Genomic DNA, 18,478 nt, shown 5'->3' on the forward strand with positions numbered 1-18,478 from the left:
AGGTCTGTTTCCTCTTCTGGGAAACCCTATTCATTACCAATTTATCTTGATGATTTTCTTAAGTTTGAGTGAGAGAAAGCGATGCTTTGAGCTACATTCAGTTATGGGTCAGTGTTACTGTTACTAAGAAGGTAGAACATGGCCGGGCATGGTGGCTTACACCTGTAATCCCAGCACTTTGGGAGGCCAAGGTTGGGTAGATTAACTGAGGTCAGGAGTTCGAGACCAGCATGGCCAACACGGTGAAACCCCGTCTCTACTAAAAGTACAAAAATTAGCTGGGCATGGTGGTGGGCACCTGTAATAGCTACTTGGGAGTCTGAGGCAGGAGAATCGCTTGAAACTGGGAGGCAGAGGTTGCAGTGAGCCGAGATTGTGCCATTGCACTCCAGCCTGGTGACAGAGCGAAACTCCATCTCAAAAAAAAAAAAAGGCAGAACATTTGCTTCAGATTCATTTCTTTAGGATTTTCTCCTCACTCTTTCCCTCTGTCATCCGAATTACATCTAGTGGTGAATGCTGTCAAGTCCACATACTACTGAAACAGGGTGAGATTGTAAACAGAGGCCAGGCGTGGTAGCTCACACCTGTAATCCCATCACTTTGGGAGGCCAAGGCGGGCGGATCACAAGGTCAGGAGATTGAGACCACGGTGAAACCCCGTCTCTACTAAAAAATTTAAAAAATTAGCCGGGCACGGTGGCGGGCGCCTGTAGTCCCAGCTACTCAGGAGGCTGAGGCAGGAGAATGGTGTGAACCCGGGAGGTGGAGTTTGCAGCAAGCCTAGATCGTGCCACTGCACTCCAGCCTGGGCAACACAGTGAGATTCCATCTCAAAAAAAAAGAAAAAGAAAAAGAAAAAAGAAGAGATTGTAAACAGAATGTGTACATGGCATGGATAAAAGTGGTGAGGAGAGGCTGGGCGTGGTAGCTCACGCCTGTAGTCCCAGCACTTTCGGAGGCTGAGACAGGCAGATCACTTGAGGCCAAGAGCTCAAGACCAGCCTGCCCAACATGGGAAAACCCCATCTGTACTGAAAATACAAAAAAATTAGCCGGTGGACCTGTAGTCCTAGCTACTTGGGAGGCTGAGGTGGTACAATTGCTTGTGCCCAGGAAGCAGCGGTTTCAGTCAGCTGAGATCACACCACTGCCCTTACCCCAGCATGTGTGGAGGGGCCATTATAAAAGCCATAATCAGTCTTGCCCACTATAAGAACCATGAAGATGATTCTGTAGACACTGCTTTCCTGGTGACCCGGGAGAAACTAAAAAGTTTCCCAAACTAGTCAACCTCAGGAGGATACAAAAATGACACTGCATTTTGCCATTTGTAAAATGTGGGTCTTTTTATTTGTTGGGAGATGCTTTCCCAGGCATGGTGGCTAGGAACGGGTTCCTCTGAGTCATTTATACATGTTTGCCCAATCTCCCTTGTGATTAACTGTACCCAAATATGAATCAACTGGCCAATGGGAGGGGTATAAGCCACAACTAGGAAACACATTTTCTCTATTTAAGGCAAACCAGCACATGCATAGTTCAGACCCACAACTTTGGACATCTTAGTCTTGCTCTTACCAGCTGAGGTTACTGAGCCCAATCCAATCTCAGCAGTTAAGGACGATTTTCTTGCTAGTCTGGAAATTACATGAGGATGAGTGGACATCCAGTCATTGTATTATGTGCCTAGCCTTGCCAGCAGATGTCACTACACCAAACCACATTTTCCAAAGATATGACTGGAAGGAAAGGACAAGCTTTAGAAAGACTGAGTCCGACCATTGTGACCCTCTTCTCCCATCTTAATGGAAGATTGGTATTATTCTTCCATTAATACCCCTGGAAAACTATCAAGGATATGTATATATCCATGGTTCCCAACAGTCCTGAGGCCTAAACTCAGCAGGTCAAGACCCAAGGCTCTGGGCAGAGTCAGAGTTCTTATCCAGGGACCTTCTCCAGATTGGGTGGGGAGCACAGCTGCTGTAGGAAGGGTGGCAGGCCATTTAAATGGGGGATACGCATGATAGAGTTATCTAGGAACAAGAGCCATAGTCTTGGAGCTGTTCCAGATGTCATGCGGAGCTGATATCTCAGGCAAAGCACTCCACCCACCCTCTGCCCTGCCCCTCTGTCCACACGGGTGGGGGCTATCCCTTGCGTAAGGGCTGTAGGCTAGGGCTGATCCATGGGTTCTGGGGTCTCCCCAGTGACAGCCAGGCATAGCCACACCATGTCAGGATGCTGGGAAAGTTCCTAGCAGCTTAGACCATCATGACTGTTCTCCTTCCAGACAACTATAAGTAGCATTAGTAATCTGGGAGAAAGAACCGTTGGCAGCTCTTCTGTAAAGACCTTCATTCCACGTGCCTGTCCATGGAGGAATAAAGACAGAAATCCTTCCCTGGCCTGCAGTGTCCTGCGTGGTCTGTCTTCTGGCTAACTCTCCAGGCCCATCTCACACAAACCTGCTTCCTTCTCAGTGCCGCAGCTTCACTGGCCTTCCTGCAATTCCTTAGGAGTGTGCAGGTTTCTTCCTTCTTTGCACATACTCTTTATTCTGCCTGGAATGTTCTTCCTCCATGTTCTTCTTGGCCTATTTTCACTAATCCTTCAGATCTCAGCTCAAATATCATTTTCTCAGGAAACCTTTTCCTGAACCCTCCAGGCTAAATCAAGCCCCCCACTGCTATGCTCTTATAGCACACTGTGCTTTTCTTCATAGCACTTGTCTCAGTTTGTAATTATACATTTATGTGTGTGATATTTGGATTCTTTACTTTCTGTCTCCCCCAACACACACCCTAGACTGTAAGTTCCATGAGGGCAGTGTCCATTTTACTTACCATTGCGTTCTCAGGACCTGGCAGAGTTCATGGCACTTAGTAGGCATTCAATAACTATCGGATGTATGCATGAATGGCAAGTGGGTAAATGAAGAAAGTTAGAAAACATAGTGTTACTCTCATACATACATTTATATAGTATTTGCATGTGAAATATAGTGCCTAATTCTGGTCACTCTACCTGCGAAGGAAGATATATCAGAGTCGGGGAAAGTCATCTAAATTGATCTAAGTGGAGACTACTATACCAGGCAAAATGTTAAAAGATTGTGAAAAGATAAAGGCTGATATCATGATCCATGTATATGAAAATATAAAGGTGATACATGCAGATTTGTTTTCCAGATCCCAAAAGTCAACGCTAAGGGTCATTTTTTAAAAACCGGACTGTGGATTCCCCAGAGGAGGGACCGTGTGTTATTTATCTGCGTATCTCCAGCACCTAACATGATGCCTGGCACTTAATAGGGACTCAAGAAATGTGTTCTGAACTATTTTTGTTGTTAGTTTAAAGGAGGTAGACTTGAGTCGAAGGATAAATAAGGTAGTATGCAATTATTCACTTGGGAAACCCCAGAGGCAAAAAAAGAAAAGTATGAATAGGGTCAAGAAGGGTTCCTTTACATGTATAGACAATAGCTACACAATGGACTGTTTCAGGGACATTAGGGCTATTCAAGGCCCATCCGTTGACCTTTTGAGATCATCCTTACGAAGGGCAATTACCGTGTGCTCCCACAAAGCGCATCTTCTTCCCACCAGGAAGGACCAAATTCTAAGCTGTATAAGTCATTGGTCTCACCCTACCCCAGTGCCTCCATGCTATCGCCTTCAGTGCCCTCCACTCTTAGGCACAGACCCTTGGTCCCTTGGCATATTCTACTCTGTTTCCCACCAGAGAAGGGAAAATCCCAGAAGGTGGTGCCCTTCAGTCAGAAGTAAAAATGGCTGCATCTCTCAGGGCAACCAGTACCTGGGCCTGGTATTCCTGAGCCCACAGCAGGGAGGCCATTAGCCCCGGTCCCAAGAATCCCTGCAACCAGCATCCCTGGCATTTAGCCTTCCATCCCTGGCACTTAACCCCCTGGCCCCATAAGAAGGGACATTTCAAATAGTTTTTCTTGGAGCCATGGAGGGTTCAAAAGAATTCTTGAACATTAAAAAAAAAAATCCTCCAAAAACAGCTATTGAGCTGCTTGGCCTCACTTATTTCTTCCCTCTCCCAGCAGTGTGGAGTTTAAAGAAAAGGTTAAGGATTTGGATGTGTGTCCATTAGCCTCATTCCAGCCAGTTCCACAGGTCTCATACAAGATACTACCAGAGTCCCAGGCCCCAAGGGGTAAAGGCTGCATCCTGTCCCAAAGCTAGGTCTGAAGGAATAGGCATCAGGAAAAGACATACCTTGACTCTTGTCAGTGGTGCACTGGTGCCTCATGAAAACTAGGCTTGGGGCTTCCCTCTTTGCTTCCCACCCCTCCCCTTCCAGCAGCCTATAAATCACTGAGTATTAAATACTGTCTGGAGGACCCTGTTCCCCCACCCCTACCCTGAGGCTCCCTGCCAGGCAGAAGGCTGCAAGCTAAGCAGGGAGAAAAGAGAGAATGGGCAGCAGGCAGGGGTGCCCATCATTTATCAACCAAACACAGCGGCCAGCCACTCTTTCCAGCAGCATTCTGGCAGGCTGGGCAGGCGATGCAGCCAGTGTTTTCTGGCAATGGAGAGCACAGTCCCGCAAGAATTCCCCTTATTTGGCTGCCCCACCCAAGAGGTGGGGAGACAGAGTCAAGGAGTGAGTCCTGTTCTCTTTTGATTTTTGGTAGTTTCAGAATCCAAACACACTTCTGGTCCTGCATAGATTCTTACCTCCTCTTCTACCCCCTTCCGCCAAGTCTCCCCTAGGGCCTCCTCTTGCAGCTTCACTTTTGACCCCACAAAGAGCTTTCCTACTTTCCCTGGCACACTATTGAAGTGTCTTAGGAGTCCCGGTTCCCTAGCTCTGGCAGGCTTTCTGAAAGGGCAGTGCCAGCCTCCTCCTCCTTTAATCTTCTGGTTTCTCCTTCATGGAAACCCCTTAGCTTTCCCCATCTTGCTCTCCTCCCCCAAGGTAGGAAGCTTGGAGAAAGGGAGTAGATTTGGTCCTAGCCTAGTCTTCTGGAGGCAGAGACATAATATTAAATAATAATCCTTTCAAAGAATAGTTCAACTCCCATACCAGGAGCAGCTAGAAACCTCTAGACGTACCTCCGTAATTTCTTAGCATTATAAACAAAATCAGAGCTCTAGAGTGTTTAGGGATGGGGAAGGCGACAGAGAGGCAGGGGAATGACTGGTCTGGCCTGTATTTCTCACTTATTTGGGTCTGGGTCTCTCTGACCTAGTCCACTGAGCCCCTCAGTAGTGGTTGTGCACAGTCTTTGAAAGCAGTTGGACCTGTCCCTTTTAGCTATATAACCATCAGTACATTTTTTAACCTCTCTGTGCCTCGACTTCCTCACCTGTGAAATGGGGATGATTATACCAACTGTATAGGGTAGTCATGAGGATCAAATGAGACCATGTGTGTAAACTGCTTAGCCTGTAGTCAGCACCCAGCAAGTGGAAGCCTTCTGCACTGTAAAGCAGGGGCATGTGGCCGGTTACATCATGGCTGTTGGCTGTGTTACTTCCTTCCTGGAGCCTTGATGTTACTATCTTCACAGGCGTATGAGGAGAGGGGGGTGGTGCTTTTTTGGCATTTCAAGGAATGCAAACCCACCACTGGTTCAGGAATCCCATGGTTTCTAATCAGGAGAAGAATTCAGAATTGGGTGTACAGGGCAAAGAAATAGACAGGATTGGTATCTAAACCCTAACTTGGCATTCTGGGCAAACACCCAGGAGGCCAGAGAGTTGGACTGAGCTTTTGGGTGGGACTTCCAGGGAAGGTGCCAACTTGTGTGATATTATCAGAGTGGCAAGGAAGAAGCAAGGCCAGGCTGCTTCCTACCCCAGCAGAATGCAGGCTACTTTGTAGACTACCAGGCCTTTGCCAAAGTTGAATGGAAGCAGGGGTCACAGAGGCCACTAGTGGAAGGTACTGGAACATTCCAGGCCCTTCTGCTGCACAACGCAACTCCTCAAGGCATTGAACCATCAGGGGCTTCCAGAATTGGGTACAAGGTCCTCATCTTCCACCATGCACAGCAGGAGAAATCACCTGCTGAAAGGAGCACTGTTCTAAGAGCCACTAAGTTACTAAGTGGGAGGAATGTCAGTCAGCCCTTTGGGATTTTTTCATCAGATAGAGAGACTTGACTGCCAAGGCCATTTTGTTGAGCCAGGGCCATCTTGTGGAGTAGATGTATTGGGGACAGGAAATCCACAGTAAAAACCAAGAATAGACACCAAATTCAGTCAGGGTTGAAGTGTTGGGTGGGATATAACTGGGCTTCATTCTTTCAGTCAGAAGTAGATTTACAGTGGCTGGGCGCAGTGGCTCATGCCTGTAATCCCAGCACTTTTGGAGGCCTAGGCAGGCAGATCACTTGAAGCCAGGGGTTTGAGATCAGTCTGGCCAACATGGCAAAACCCTGTCTCTACTAAAAATACAAAAATTAGCTGGGCATGGTGGCACATGTCTATAATCCCATCTACTTGGGAGGCTGAGGTAGGAGAATTTCTTGAAACTGGGAGGCAGAGGTTGCAGGGAGCTGAGATCGCGCCACTGCACTCCAGCCTGGGCAACAGAGGGAGGCCAGAGGGTGGGGTGAGAAGTAGATTTACAGTGATGCTAGTGAAACTTAGGGAGTCAGAGCCCCTCACTTGCACAGACCCCTTCCAAGGCACTATACCTAATTCTATGTGTCTAATTTTTAAAACTCTTTTACTGAATGGGGAGCCCCCAAAGTGATTTTTTTTTTTTTTTTTTCTGAGACTGTCTCGCTCTGTCACCCAGGTTGGAGTGTAGTGGTGCGATCTTGGCTCACTGCAAGCTCCACCTCCTGGGTTCACACCATTCTCCTGCCTCAGCCTCCTGAGTAGTTGGGACTACCAGGCGCCCACCACCACGCCCGGCTAATTTTTTTGTATTTTTAGTAGAGATGAGGTTTCACCTTGTTAGTCAGGATGGTCTCAATCTCCTGACCTCATGATCCACCCGCCTTGGTCTCCCAAAGTGCTGGGATTACAGGCGTGAGCCACCATACCTAGCTTGAACTGGATTTTGATGCTACTTTTTTTTTTTTTGAGGCAGAGTTTCCCTCAGTTGCCCAGGCTAGAATGTAGTGACACAATATTAGCTTGCTGCAGCCTTGATCTCCTGTGTTAAGCAATCCTCCCACCGCAGCCTCCCAAATAGCTGGGACTACAAGTACACCCCACCATACCTGGCTAATTTTTTAAATTTTTAGTAGAGACTAGGTCTCACTGTGTTGTCCAGGCTGGTCTCGAACTCCTGAGCTCAAGTAATCCTCCCACTTCAGCTTCCCAAATTGCTGGGATTACAGGTGTGAGCCACCGTACCTGGCTCTTTTGATGATACTTGATGCCTGATTTGGTGCATGGTGTGAAGGGAAGCCTGTAATCCAATTACCAAGGTGCCCGGCTGATTTTTTTTTTTTAAGACAAAACATCAGGCCTCACAAAATCTGGAGCCTTCCCCACTATCAGCCTGCAGGACCGTTAGCCTCAACTTTCAGGAGGGGATCAGAAATATTAGTTGGAGAAATAGTCAAATACTTAACTAACCAACACTGACTCAACATTGCTGGATGCACTAGCTTGTGCTAGTTGCTGATAAGAAATAACAGAGTTGACTGGGCACGGTGGCTCACGCCTGTAATCCCAGCACTTTGGGAGGCTGAGGCAGGCAGATCACGAGGTCAGGAGTTTGAGACCATCCTGGCCAATGTGGTGAAACCCCGTCTCTACTAAAAATACAAAAATTAGCCAGGCATGGTGGTGCGAGCCTGTAGTCCCAGCTACTCGGGAGGCTGAGACAGGAGAATCGCTTGAACCCAGGAGGCGGAGGTTGCAGTGAGCTGAGATCGCGCCATTGCCCTCCAGCCTAGATGACAGAGCGAGACTCCGTCTCAGGAGGGGAAAAAAAAAAAAAAGACCAGCCTAGACAACATGAGAAAACCATGTCTTTACAAAAAATACAAAAATTAGCCAGGTGTGGTGGCAACTGCCTGTAGTCCCAGCTACTCTGGAGGCTGAGGTGGGAGGAGGATTGCTTGAGCCTGGGAAGTTGAGGCCGCAGTGAGCTATGATTGCACCACTGCACTTCAGCCTGGGTAACAGAGAGAGAGTAAAACTATCTCAAAAAACAAAAAGGAAAAGAAAAAAAGAAATACCAGAGTTAATGAGTTCCTTTGCTTTCAGTTGGGGAGAAAAGACAACCATGTTTAAAATGACTTGGAGAAATTATAAAGCTACCTTAAGGCCGGGCGCAGTGGCTCACGCCTGTAATCCCAGCACTTTGGGAGGCTGAGGCGGGCAGATCACCTGAGGTTGGGAGTTCGAGACCAACCTGACCAACATGGAGAAACCCCGTCTACTAAAAATACAAAAATTAGTTGGGCATGGTGGCGCATGCCTGTAATCCCAGCTACTTGGGAGGCTGAGGCAGGAGAATCGCTTGAACCTGGAGGGGCGGAGGTTATGGTGAGCCGAGATTGTGCCATTGCACTGTAGCCTGGGTAACAAGAACGAAACTCTGTCTCAAAAAAAAAAAAAAAAAAAAAAAAAAAAGCTACCTTAAGCTACTACAAAATTATTCTGGGCTACAAACTGAACACCTAAGTCCTGAAAGAATTAGTGCTGATAAGGGCAGATGAGGAACACTTGGAGAAAGTGAGGTCTAATTTGAAGCTAAAGTAAATGATGGTGAAGATGGAGTTGCAGGGCAGGGGGATATCTCTGCCCTGGCACAAAAAATAAAATTGAATAAAAATCCGTGGTGATATTTTGTAGTCATCTACAGCAATTTATAGCTACAATATAAGTGATTTTTTTTTTCTTTTTTTTTTCTTTTTTCTTTTTTTTTAGACAGAGTCTCGCTCTGTTGCCTAGGCTTGAGTGCCGTGGTGTGATCTCGGTTCACTACAACTTCCACCCTCCGGGTTCAAGAGATTCTCCTGCCTCAGCCTCCTGAGTAGCTAGGATTACAGGCATGTGCCACCACACCTGGCTAATTTTTTGTTTTGTTTTGAGACGGAGTCTCACTCTGTCGCCCAGGCTGGAGTGCAGTGGTGCAATCTCGGCTCACTGCAACCTCCACCTCCCAGGTTCAAGCAGTTTTCTGCCTCAGCATCCCGAGCAGCTGGGATTACAGGCGCCCGCCACCACACACACCTGGCTAATATTTTGTATTTTTTTTTTTTTTAGTAGAGACAGGGTTTCACTATGTTGGTCAGGCTGGTCTTGAACTCCTGACCTTGTGATCCTCCCGCCTTGGCTTCCCAAAGTGCTGGGATTACAGGTATGAGCCACCGCACCTGGCCATAAATGATATTTTTCGACTCTGAAAATAAGCTCTGGGGCCTATGCCCCAGGTTTAAATGAAATCAGACCATAGACCACTTTTCAAATTACTCATCTCTTTTGTTATATTTTCATATCTTTGAATTGTTTTTTTTGTTTTTTGTTTGTTTGTTTGTTTGTTTTGACAGAGTCTCACTGTGTTGCCCAGGCTGGAGTGCAGTGGCATGTTCTCAGCTCACTGCAGCCTCTCCCTCCCAGGTTCAAGTGATTCTCCTGCCTCAGCCTCCCAAGTATCTGGGACTATAGGGGCCCACTACCACACCCGGCTAATTTTTTTAATTTTAATTTTTATTTTTTGAGACGCAGTCTTGCTCTGTCACCCAGGCTGGAGTGCAGTGGCGCAATCTTGGCTCACCGCAAGTTCCGCCTCCCAGGTTCACACCATTCTCCTGCCTCAGCCTCCCAAGTAGCTGGGACTACAGGCGCCCGCCACCACGCCCGGCTAATTTTCTTGTATTTTTAGTAGAAACGGGGTTTCACTGTGTTAGCCAGGATGGTCTTATTTCCTGACCTCGTGATCCGCCCACGTTGGCCTCCCAAAGTCCTGGGATTACAGGCTTGAGCCACCGTACCCAGCTTGAACTGGATTTTGATGATACTTTTTTTTTTTTTTTTTTTTAGGTGGAGTTTCCCTCATTTGCCCAGGCTAGAATGTACTGACACAATATTAGCTTGCTGCAGCCTTGATCTCCTGGGTTAAGCAATCCTCCCACCGCAGCCTCCCAAATAGCTGGGACTACAAGTACACCCCACCATACCTGGCTAATTTTTTAAATTATTAGTAGAGACCAGGTCTCACTATGTTGTCCAGGCTGGGCTCAAACTCCTGAGCTCAAGTAATCCTCCCACTTCAGCTTCCCAAATTGCTGGGATTACAGGTGTGAGCCACCATACCTGGCCCTTTTGATGATACTTGATGCCTGATTTGGTGCATGGTGTGAAGGGAAGGGAGAGGGAGTGGATGTAGGATCAGGTGGAGAATGTCAAAGATACTGTAGCTTATTTGCCCCTGGGGACAATTGTAGTTTTGAGGCAGACTTGAAGAAGGTAAGTGGAAACAGTGGAGAAGAAAGAAATTTAAAGTGGGGCATGAAACAGATCTTTTGGTTTATACACAGTCTCCTGGGAATGTACTCAACCAGCATCCTCTCTCCAGAGACTTTCCTCTGGGAGGGGGTGCCTAGGAAAGTCAGGTGTGGAGGATGCAAACTGTTCCCACTAAGGCACTGCTCTAGAAACCAGCTGGTTTCTCAAGGTACCCACATGACACAGCAGAACTAGAGTGTACTTTAATTCACTTTTCATGAAGCACCATCTGCATGCTGGTCACAGTGCTAGGTATTATGGAGAGATGACCAAGACATACCTGCTTTCCTTAGGAAGCTTATATATTTTAGTGCAGGAGGGCTTTTTTTTTTTTTTTTTTTTTTTTTAATGAGAAATACCAGCCTGGATATTCCATAGTCCAAAGAGCCACCTCTTCTGTCTCTCACAGTGACTCTTTAGGGATATCTTAAGAGCAGGTATATTTGTTTCCTGGGATATTCCCCTGAAAAGATTAGCAGAGTCTCCCACACATCATCAATCTCTCAGCGATAAATTTATCTAAATCCTTTTTTGTTTTTCAAAACAGCTTGGTTGAGGTATAATTTATAAACCATAAAATTCACCCATTACTCATGTATAATTCTATTATTTATTTATTCACTGAGACAGAGATCTTGCTCTGTTGCCCAGGCTGGAGTGCAGTGGCACAATCTCGGCTCACTACAACCTCCACCTCCCAGGTTCAAACGATTCTTCTGCCTCAGCCCCCTAGTAACTGGGATTATAGGCACCTGCCACCACGCCCAGCTAATTTTTGTATTTTTAGTAGAGATGGGGGTGTCTCCATGTTGGCCAAGCAGGTCTCGAACTCCTGACCTCAAGTGATTCACCCACCTTGGCCACCCAAAACGCTGGGATTACAGTTGTGAGCCACCATGCCCAGCCTATTTTTATTTTTACTTTTTTGGGACAGGGTCTCACTCTGTCACCCAGGGTAGAGTGCAGTGGTATGATCATGGCTCACTGCAACCTCCACCTCCCAGGCTCAGATCTGCCAGCCACAGCCTTCCGAGTAGCTGGGACTACAGGCATGCGCCACCACACTCGGCTAGTTTTTGTATTTTTTGTAGAGACAGGGTTTCACCATGTTGACCGGGCTGGTCTTGAACTCCTGGGTTCAAGTGATCCTCCCACCTTGGCCTCCCAAAGTGGTGTGATTACAGGCGTGAGCCACCAAGCCTGGCCGATTCTATTATTTGTAAGTGTATTTATAGAATTGTGCAACTATTGCCGGGCGCGGTGGCTCAAGCCTGTAATCCCAGCACTTTGGGAGGCCGAGGCGGGCGGATCACAAGGTCAGGAGATCGAGACCACAGTGAAACCCCGTCTCTACTGAAAATACAAAAAATTAGCCGGGCGCGGTGGCGGGCGCCTGTAGTCCCAGCTACTCAGGAGGCTGAGGCAGGAGAATGGCGGGAACCCGGGAGGCGGAGCTTGCGGTGAGCCGAGATCGCGCCACTGCACTCCAGCCTGGGCAACAGCGTGAGACTCCGTCTCAAAAAAAAAAAAAAAAAAAAAAAAAAGAATTGTGCAACTATCATAACATTCTAGCTTAGGAACATTCCCATCACCCCAAAGAGTTTGAAAAAGTGTTGATTGGCAGGTAATCCCTGCTCCCACCTCCAGTCCTAGGCAATCACAGATCTGCTTGCTCTCTCTGTAAATTTGCCTTTCTGGACATTTCATGTACATGGAATCATATAATATGTAGTTCTTTGCGCCTGGCTTCCTTCGTTTAGCATAATGTTTTCAAGGTTCATTCATGCTGTAGCAAATATCAGTAGCTTGTTCCTTTTTGTGGCTGAAAAGTACTCCATCTAAATTCTTTTTTTTTTTTTAATACGGAGTCTCACTCTGTCAACCAGGCTGGAGTGAAGTGGCGCGATCTCTGCTCATGGCAACCTCTGCCTCCTGGGTTTAAGCAATTCTCCTGCCTCAGCCTCCCGAGTAGCTGGGATTATAGGCACGCACCACTACGCCCAGCTAATTTTTGTATTTTTAGTAGAGACAGGGTTTCACCATGTTGGTCAAGCTGGTCTTGAACTCCTGACCTCATGATCTGCCCACCTTGGCCTCCCAAAGTAGTGGGATTACAGGCATGAGTCAGCATGCCTGGCCCTAAATTCTTTTAGAAGTTGTTTATGTTTTGAGGCAGCACTGAACGGGATGCAGAAGTCCTGGTCCTTTGCTTGTCTCTGATTTGCTGAATGGCCTCTGACAAGTCCTTCCCTGGTCTGGGCATCTGTTTCTAGGTCTGTAATGTGAGAGGCCGAATCACATATAGTTTCTAATGTTTCTTCCAATTGTTTGTTTAAAATCTACTTTGTATTTTTCTTAGAGTGCCATTAAGTCCAATATTCTAGAATTTTATTTTATTATTATTTATTTGTGTATTTATTTATTTATTTTGAGACGGAGTCTTGCTCTGTCGCCCTGGCTGTAATGCAGTGGCTCACTGCAAGCTCTGCCTCCTGGGTTCATACCATTCTGCTGCCTCAGCCTCCCGAGTAGAGTAGCTGGGACTACAGGTGCCCACCACCACGCCCGGCTAATTTTTTTTGTATTTTTAGTAGAGAGGGGTTTCACCGTGTTAGCTAGGATGGTCTCAATCTCCTGACCTTGTAATCCACCTGCCTTGGCCTCCCAAAGTGCTAGGATTACAGGCGTGAGCCACCGCGCCTGGCCTATTCTAGAGTTTTAATGTCTCTAATCCTACATTTACCCTTTACCTGTTTGAAAACTTACACCATATCATTTATTGTCAAGGATGAGAATCTTCATTTTATTTATTTATTTATTTATTTATTTAATTTATTTTTGAGACAGAGTCTCATTCTGTCACCCAGGCTGGAGTGCAGTGGCACAGTCTCGGCTCACTGCAGCCTCCGTCTTCCAGGTTCAAGGGATTCTTCTACCTCAGCCTCCCAAGTAGCTGGGACTACAGGCGCACGCCACCATGGTCAGCTAATTTTTGTATTTTAGAAGAGACGGGGGTTCACCATATTGGCTAGGCCGGTCTTGAACTCCTGGCCTCAAGTGATCTGCCCGCCTCAGCCTCCCAAAGTGCTGGGGTTACAGGCATGAGCCACCACACCCAGCTGAGAATCTTCATTTTAAAAGGGTTGCCATTTAGCAAGGAAAGTAGATGCCTACTGAGAGCAAAAGGAAACTGAAGGGGTGAATGTCAGCCAGTCTGAATGAAGAAGGAACAAGTGAGAGAACTAAGAAAGAAGACAGCATGTGGTGGGCCACAGCAAGGGACAAAATGAGTCAGAGAAGAGTACTGAAGGTCAAAATCCAGGCCATCTGGCTACCCTGAGAGTAAGAGGGAAGGGATGCAGGGAGAGGGAGGCACCAGAGTGGGAAGAGATGCTGAGGGCTAGGACCCCCCTCCCTACTCTGTTCCCATAACCTCATTCATTCCCTCAACCCTCCTTCCCAATCCCTCTCAGGCTGCTTTGCTCCTTCAGTTCTGACCCCATTTCCTCAGGATCTTGTTCCCGGAGGAGCCAGTCCTGACATTTCAGACAGAGGCTGAGTAAAGGAGGTAGGTCGGAAAGAGACACAGTGTATCTGCGTCATCTTATTTTCTGTTTTATTATTTTGGAACTTGGAGGGGGGAGCAAAGACGTAAGCACTTAGAATTTACTAGGAAGTTCAAAGACTGTCTTCCAGGTACCAAGGAATACCAAGACTTCTCTAGTCTGCTGAATAATTGCTACTGGGTATCATATTTTGAAGGGTAAAAATAGTGATTTGAAACTCCCATTCTTGTTGGTTATTGTGGCATAAATGGAGGCACAGGGTGGAATTCAAGGTGCCCTGGATGTAGGCCCAGCGAGGTCCTTCAGGAGTGGAAAGTTCCTCTCGATTCAGTAGCCAGCAGGGTAAGGCTTCCCTGCTGATCCTCTGATCTGCCAAAAGTCCCCACAGCCTTTTGCCTTTGGTAGTATCTTAGACTCTTGCAACTTTTAAGACTTGAAACCTCATAGGGACTGCTTGGGGAATGGCTATATCTCTGACTTACACCTGTAGGAAAAATAATGCCAATTCCTTGAGTCCTCATTTATTTCTGACATTTAGCTGTGGACATCCCAAGAGCATGCTGCAGTCATGGGCCTAAGCATTTGCTGTTGGAAACCCATAAAGCAAATAAGTCTCTTATAGATTAAAAAAAATTACTGATGCACTTAGTATCTTTAATCCTCTACTTTTTGTTGTTGTTGTTGTTAGACAGTCTTGCTCTGTTGCCCAGGCTGGAGCACAGTAGTGCGATCTTGGCTCACTGCAGCCTCCGCCTCCTGGGTTCAAGCAATTCTCTGCCTCAGCCTCCCTAGTAGCTGGGATTAAAGGTGCCTGCCACCATGCCCGGCTGATTTTTTGTATTTTTAGTAGAGACGGGGTTTCACCATCTTGGCCAGGCTGGTCTTGAACTCCTTACATGGTGACCCACCCGCCTCAGCCTCCCAAAGCGCTGGGATTACAGGCGTGAGCCACAACGCCCGGCCAATCCTCTACTTTTGATGTTTTTAAGTGTGATCCTCTGACCCAAAGTCTCTGAAAGCAGGAACCAGGTCATGTATCCCAAATGAACTAGCATCTAGCCCAGGGCCACTTCTGCATACAGGCTTCACGGCCTGCTGGCTTGTGAACTTCAGCACAGGGACAATGTCTCTGAACATTATTGTCATTCAGAGCTTAGTGCCTAGCTCAGTGTCTGGTACATAATGGTCATTTCAATAAACTTGTGATGAGCTAATTAATTAATGGCAATGATGTTGATAAGGATGACAGTAAGGGCAGTAGCAAAGTTTTGTTGCAAGTTAGATGCTTTGTAATGAATGCAAGGCATCTCCCCTTAGCAGCACACAGCCTCCCCAAAGCCAAGGCTTCTTTCATTGGAGGAAGCAGACAGGGGTTCATCTTCAGAGGTAGTCCTTATCCTCCCATCATGCCCATGCCAGGAGAAGCTATTAGTGATAGAGAAGAGAATAAGAGACAGCTGGTTGAGCATGATACCTAGTAAGGAGAGGACCAAATTCTTCTATGCATGCCTCCCTTGTCACTCCTCCAGCTAAGATCAACTTTAGTGTCTTGCCAGCAACTTATCAAGAAAGACCATGACTTTCTGGACTCAGAAGATCCATTTCTTCAGCTTTACCACCTCCACTGGCTCTTTTTCTACTGTCCAGGTTCTTAATTTCTGGTACCTTGGCTTTGGAATAAAGTTTAAACACAGTATCCATGGAACCATGCATATTACTCCTCTCTCTGAGGGAAGAAAGCATCTGTACAATAATGTGTCACCTTATTTTTAGAACAAGTCTGTGAGGTTGATGGAGCAGGGGTGATTCTGGCACAGAGAGAGGAAGCCACTTACCCAAAGTGTTTCAAGATCCTCATCCTAGGGCTTTACTTCTAAACACACATTGTCTGGCTCAGCTAATAAAATACCACTCATCATCTCCTAAGACTGAGAATTTACATGTTGAGGGGTCCTAACATAGTATAAGTTGTCAGACAAGAAAAGCTTTCAAAAGACCAACTAGTCTACCTTTTGCCTCTCAGGCAGGACCAATGGTCTAGAAGTTGAGTGTTGGTTGGGAAAGCATTGAATCTGGAGTCAAAAGACCAAGGATGTAAGTCCTAGGTCTGCCATTTACTACGATGATCTTGGGCAAGTCACCTAGCCTCTGTAGAACTTAACCTCCCGAAGAATGAGGACAATAATATCTGCATTTTCTGCCTTACATGCCTGTTGTGATAATTAAATGAGATAATGTATGTGAAAGCTATAAAACACTAGACAGATGTTAATTTTAGCATCTTTTTTTTTTTTTTTTTTTTTTTTTTTGAGACGGAGTCTCGCTCTGTCGCCCAGGCCGGAGTGCAGTGGCCAGATCTCAGCTCACTGCAAGTTCCGCCTCCCGGGTTCGCGCCGTTCTCCTGCCTCAGCCTCCCGAGTAGCTGGGACTACAGGCGCCTGCCACCTCGCCCGGCTAGTTTTTTTTTGTATTTTTTAGTAGAGACGGGGTTTCACCGTGTTAACCAGGATGATCTCGATCTCCTGACCTCGTGATCCACCCATCTCGGCCTCCCAAAGTGCTGGGATTACAGGCTTGAGCCACCGCGCCTGGCCAATCCTGTGTTCTTAAGAAAATTTTACACTCATAGAGATCAGGAACTCAGCTCTGGAATCAGGCTACCTGGGTAACCTTGGGCATGTTACTGTACTTCTCCCTGAAGTTTCAGTGAAGAGGAAATAATACCTATTTCACAAGTGTGATCTTGAGCATTAAATAAGATAAGGTATGCATGGTACTTAACATGTACCTAGCATGGAGAGAGGAATTCAATGAATATTCGTTGCTAGCATTACTGATTTTATTAATGAAGATGTGAGGCAGGGTGGTTCAATATGATTGATGTGTTAGAGATTTGAGCTAGAAATCAAAAGGACTCACTTCTTTGGACTTCTGTTTCACTACTTGCACCATGGTAAGAATCCACGTTTTTCCTTTTCCAGATTGTCATGAGGATTTTTAAAAAGTATATGAAGACTTTGAACTACTTGAAATTGAGGAACAATATAAATGCAAGATATCTTTTTTCAACTGAGTTAATTAAGCTTATAAAGACTGAGTTTTTAATCAGTTCATCAATTTTTGTTTATTACTGTCTTTGATTAGGTTGTCCTCTTCATGGAAAAGTAGTACAGCAATTCTTCAATCAATAAAACAGTTCAAATGTCAGATCTTGAGGTAAATCCTTCAAAACTGCAAAAGTACACTCTTTGCAAAGAAAACCTTTCTTCAGGATGTTCCATTGCCTTAATTCATTCAGTGTATGTAGGCTACTTTTAATATTCAACACACTCTTGAATTTCCACTTTGGGTATTATCTACTTTCAATATTTAATCCCAGAATGACCTCGCCTTGCCTCACAGCAGGCTCCCAGATTACCTCTTTTTCTCTGATTAGTTAGTATGGCTTCAGGGAATATCTTCTTTTTAACATTAAACTGGGCAAAAACAGAAATAGAAAGAAAAATCTGTAGCAAGATCAAAAATAGAATTCACAGCTAAATATAAATCTGGAGGGAATTATTCAATTATTTGGATGGTCCCTAATCACAGACAATCCAGGGTTGATTGACTTTTGCTTTTTCCATATGTAGAACAAAATGATTAACAAATACCAAGAGTAATTTTTTTTTTCTTTTGAAGCATAATGCTTTTTAATAGTATCTTAAATGTTATTTTCTTTCCCAAATCCCTTTATATATATTGCAGCATGTGCTTTTCACAACTGCGTGCATTCTCTTTGGGGACCTTCCACTCTCATTTTGACTTGTAGGTCAGAGAGCATTGATCTGGGAAGACCAGGATTTGTTAACGGAGTCACGGTGCAAACTTGGGCAAGTTTTTTAGTCGCTTTGTTCCTTTCACTCTGCTGAGCTAGACTTGGAGTGGACGACTCTGAAGGGAAATTCCCTGCTTCTTTTCAGAGTCCCAATTTAATTTACAGGCTAGCAATTGTTTTTTTAAGGTTGGATCAACACCAAGTAGGGACTTGGAAATGTGGAGAAAGACAGATGTGAGTGTCACATGAGGCAAGGTCGCCATTAAATGCACAAATATAATGCAAATCACATGCAAATAATATGCAAACCTTGCATTAATTTGTAGGCTCTTAGTTTGGAGGTTGTAAGTAGCACTGAGATCCTATAAGGATTTAAAACTAATGTTTTTTAGGTTAAATTAAATGTAATACTTTTTGAAGGTATCGCTTTCTGGGTGATTCAGGGACTCAACTGTTTAAAGTTTGACACTGCTCCCTACTCCCGCCCCCAAAAATTATTTCACTAGTGTTTGATTCCAACCTACACCCAGCGCCGCCCCCCCCACTCTCCAGCTCAGCCTGACGTCACGTGACATTATATTTGCATACTACCTGGGACTGGGTGTGACGCTCCCCTATTCCGCGTCTTCTCATTGGTG

General features: G+C 45.8%; 2 protein-coding genes across 2 annotated transcripts in view; both read left to right on the forward strand.

Annotated features, from left to right (window-relative positions):
• Positions 1-18,478, forward strand: part of PHB1 (prohibitin 1) — a 444,080-nt gene that overhangs the window by 66,930 nt on the left and 358,672 nt on the right. The window lies entirely within an intron of this gene.
• The window catches only part of FAM117A (family with sequence similarity 117 member A), an 81,317-nt gene that overhangs the window by 7,501 nt on the left and 55,338 nt on the right, over positions 1-18,478 (forward strand). The window lies entirely within an intron of this gene.

This window comes from Macaca thibetana, chromosome 16, assembly GCF_024542745.1.
Source record: "Macaca thibetana thibetana isolate TM-01 chromosome 16, ASM2454274v1, whole genome shotgun sequence".
NCBI lineage: Eukaryota > Metazoa > Chordata > Mammalia > Primates > Cercopithecidae > Macaca > Macaca thibetana.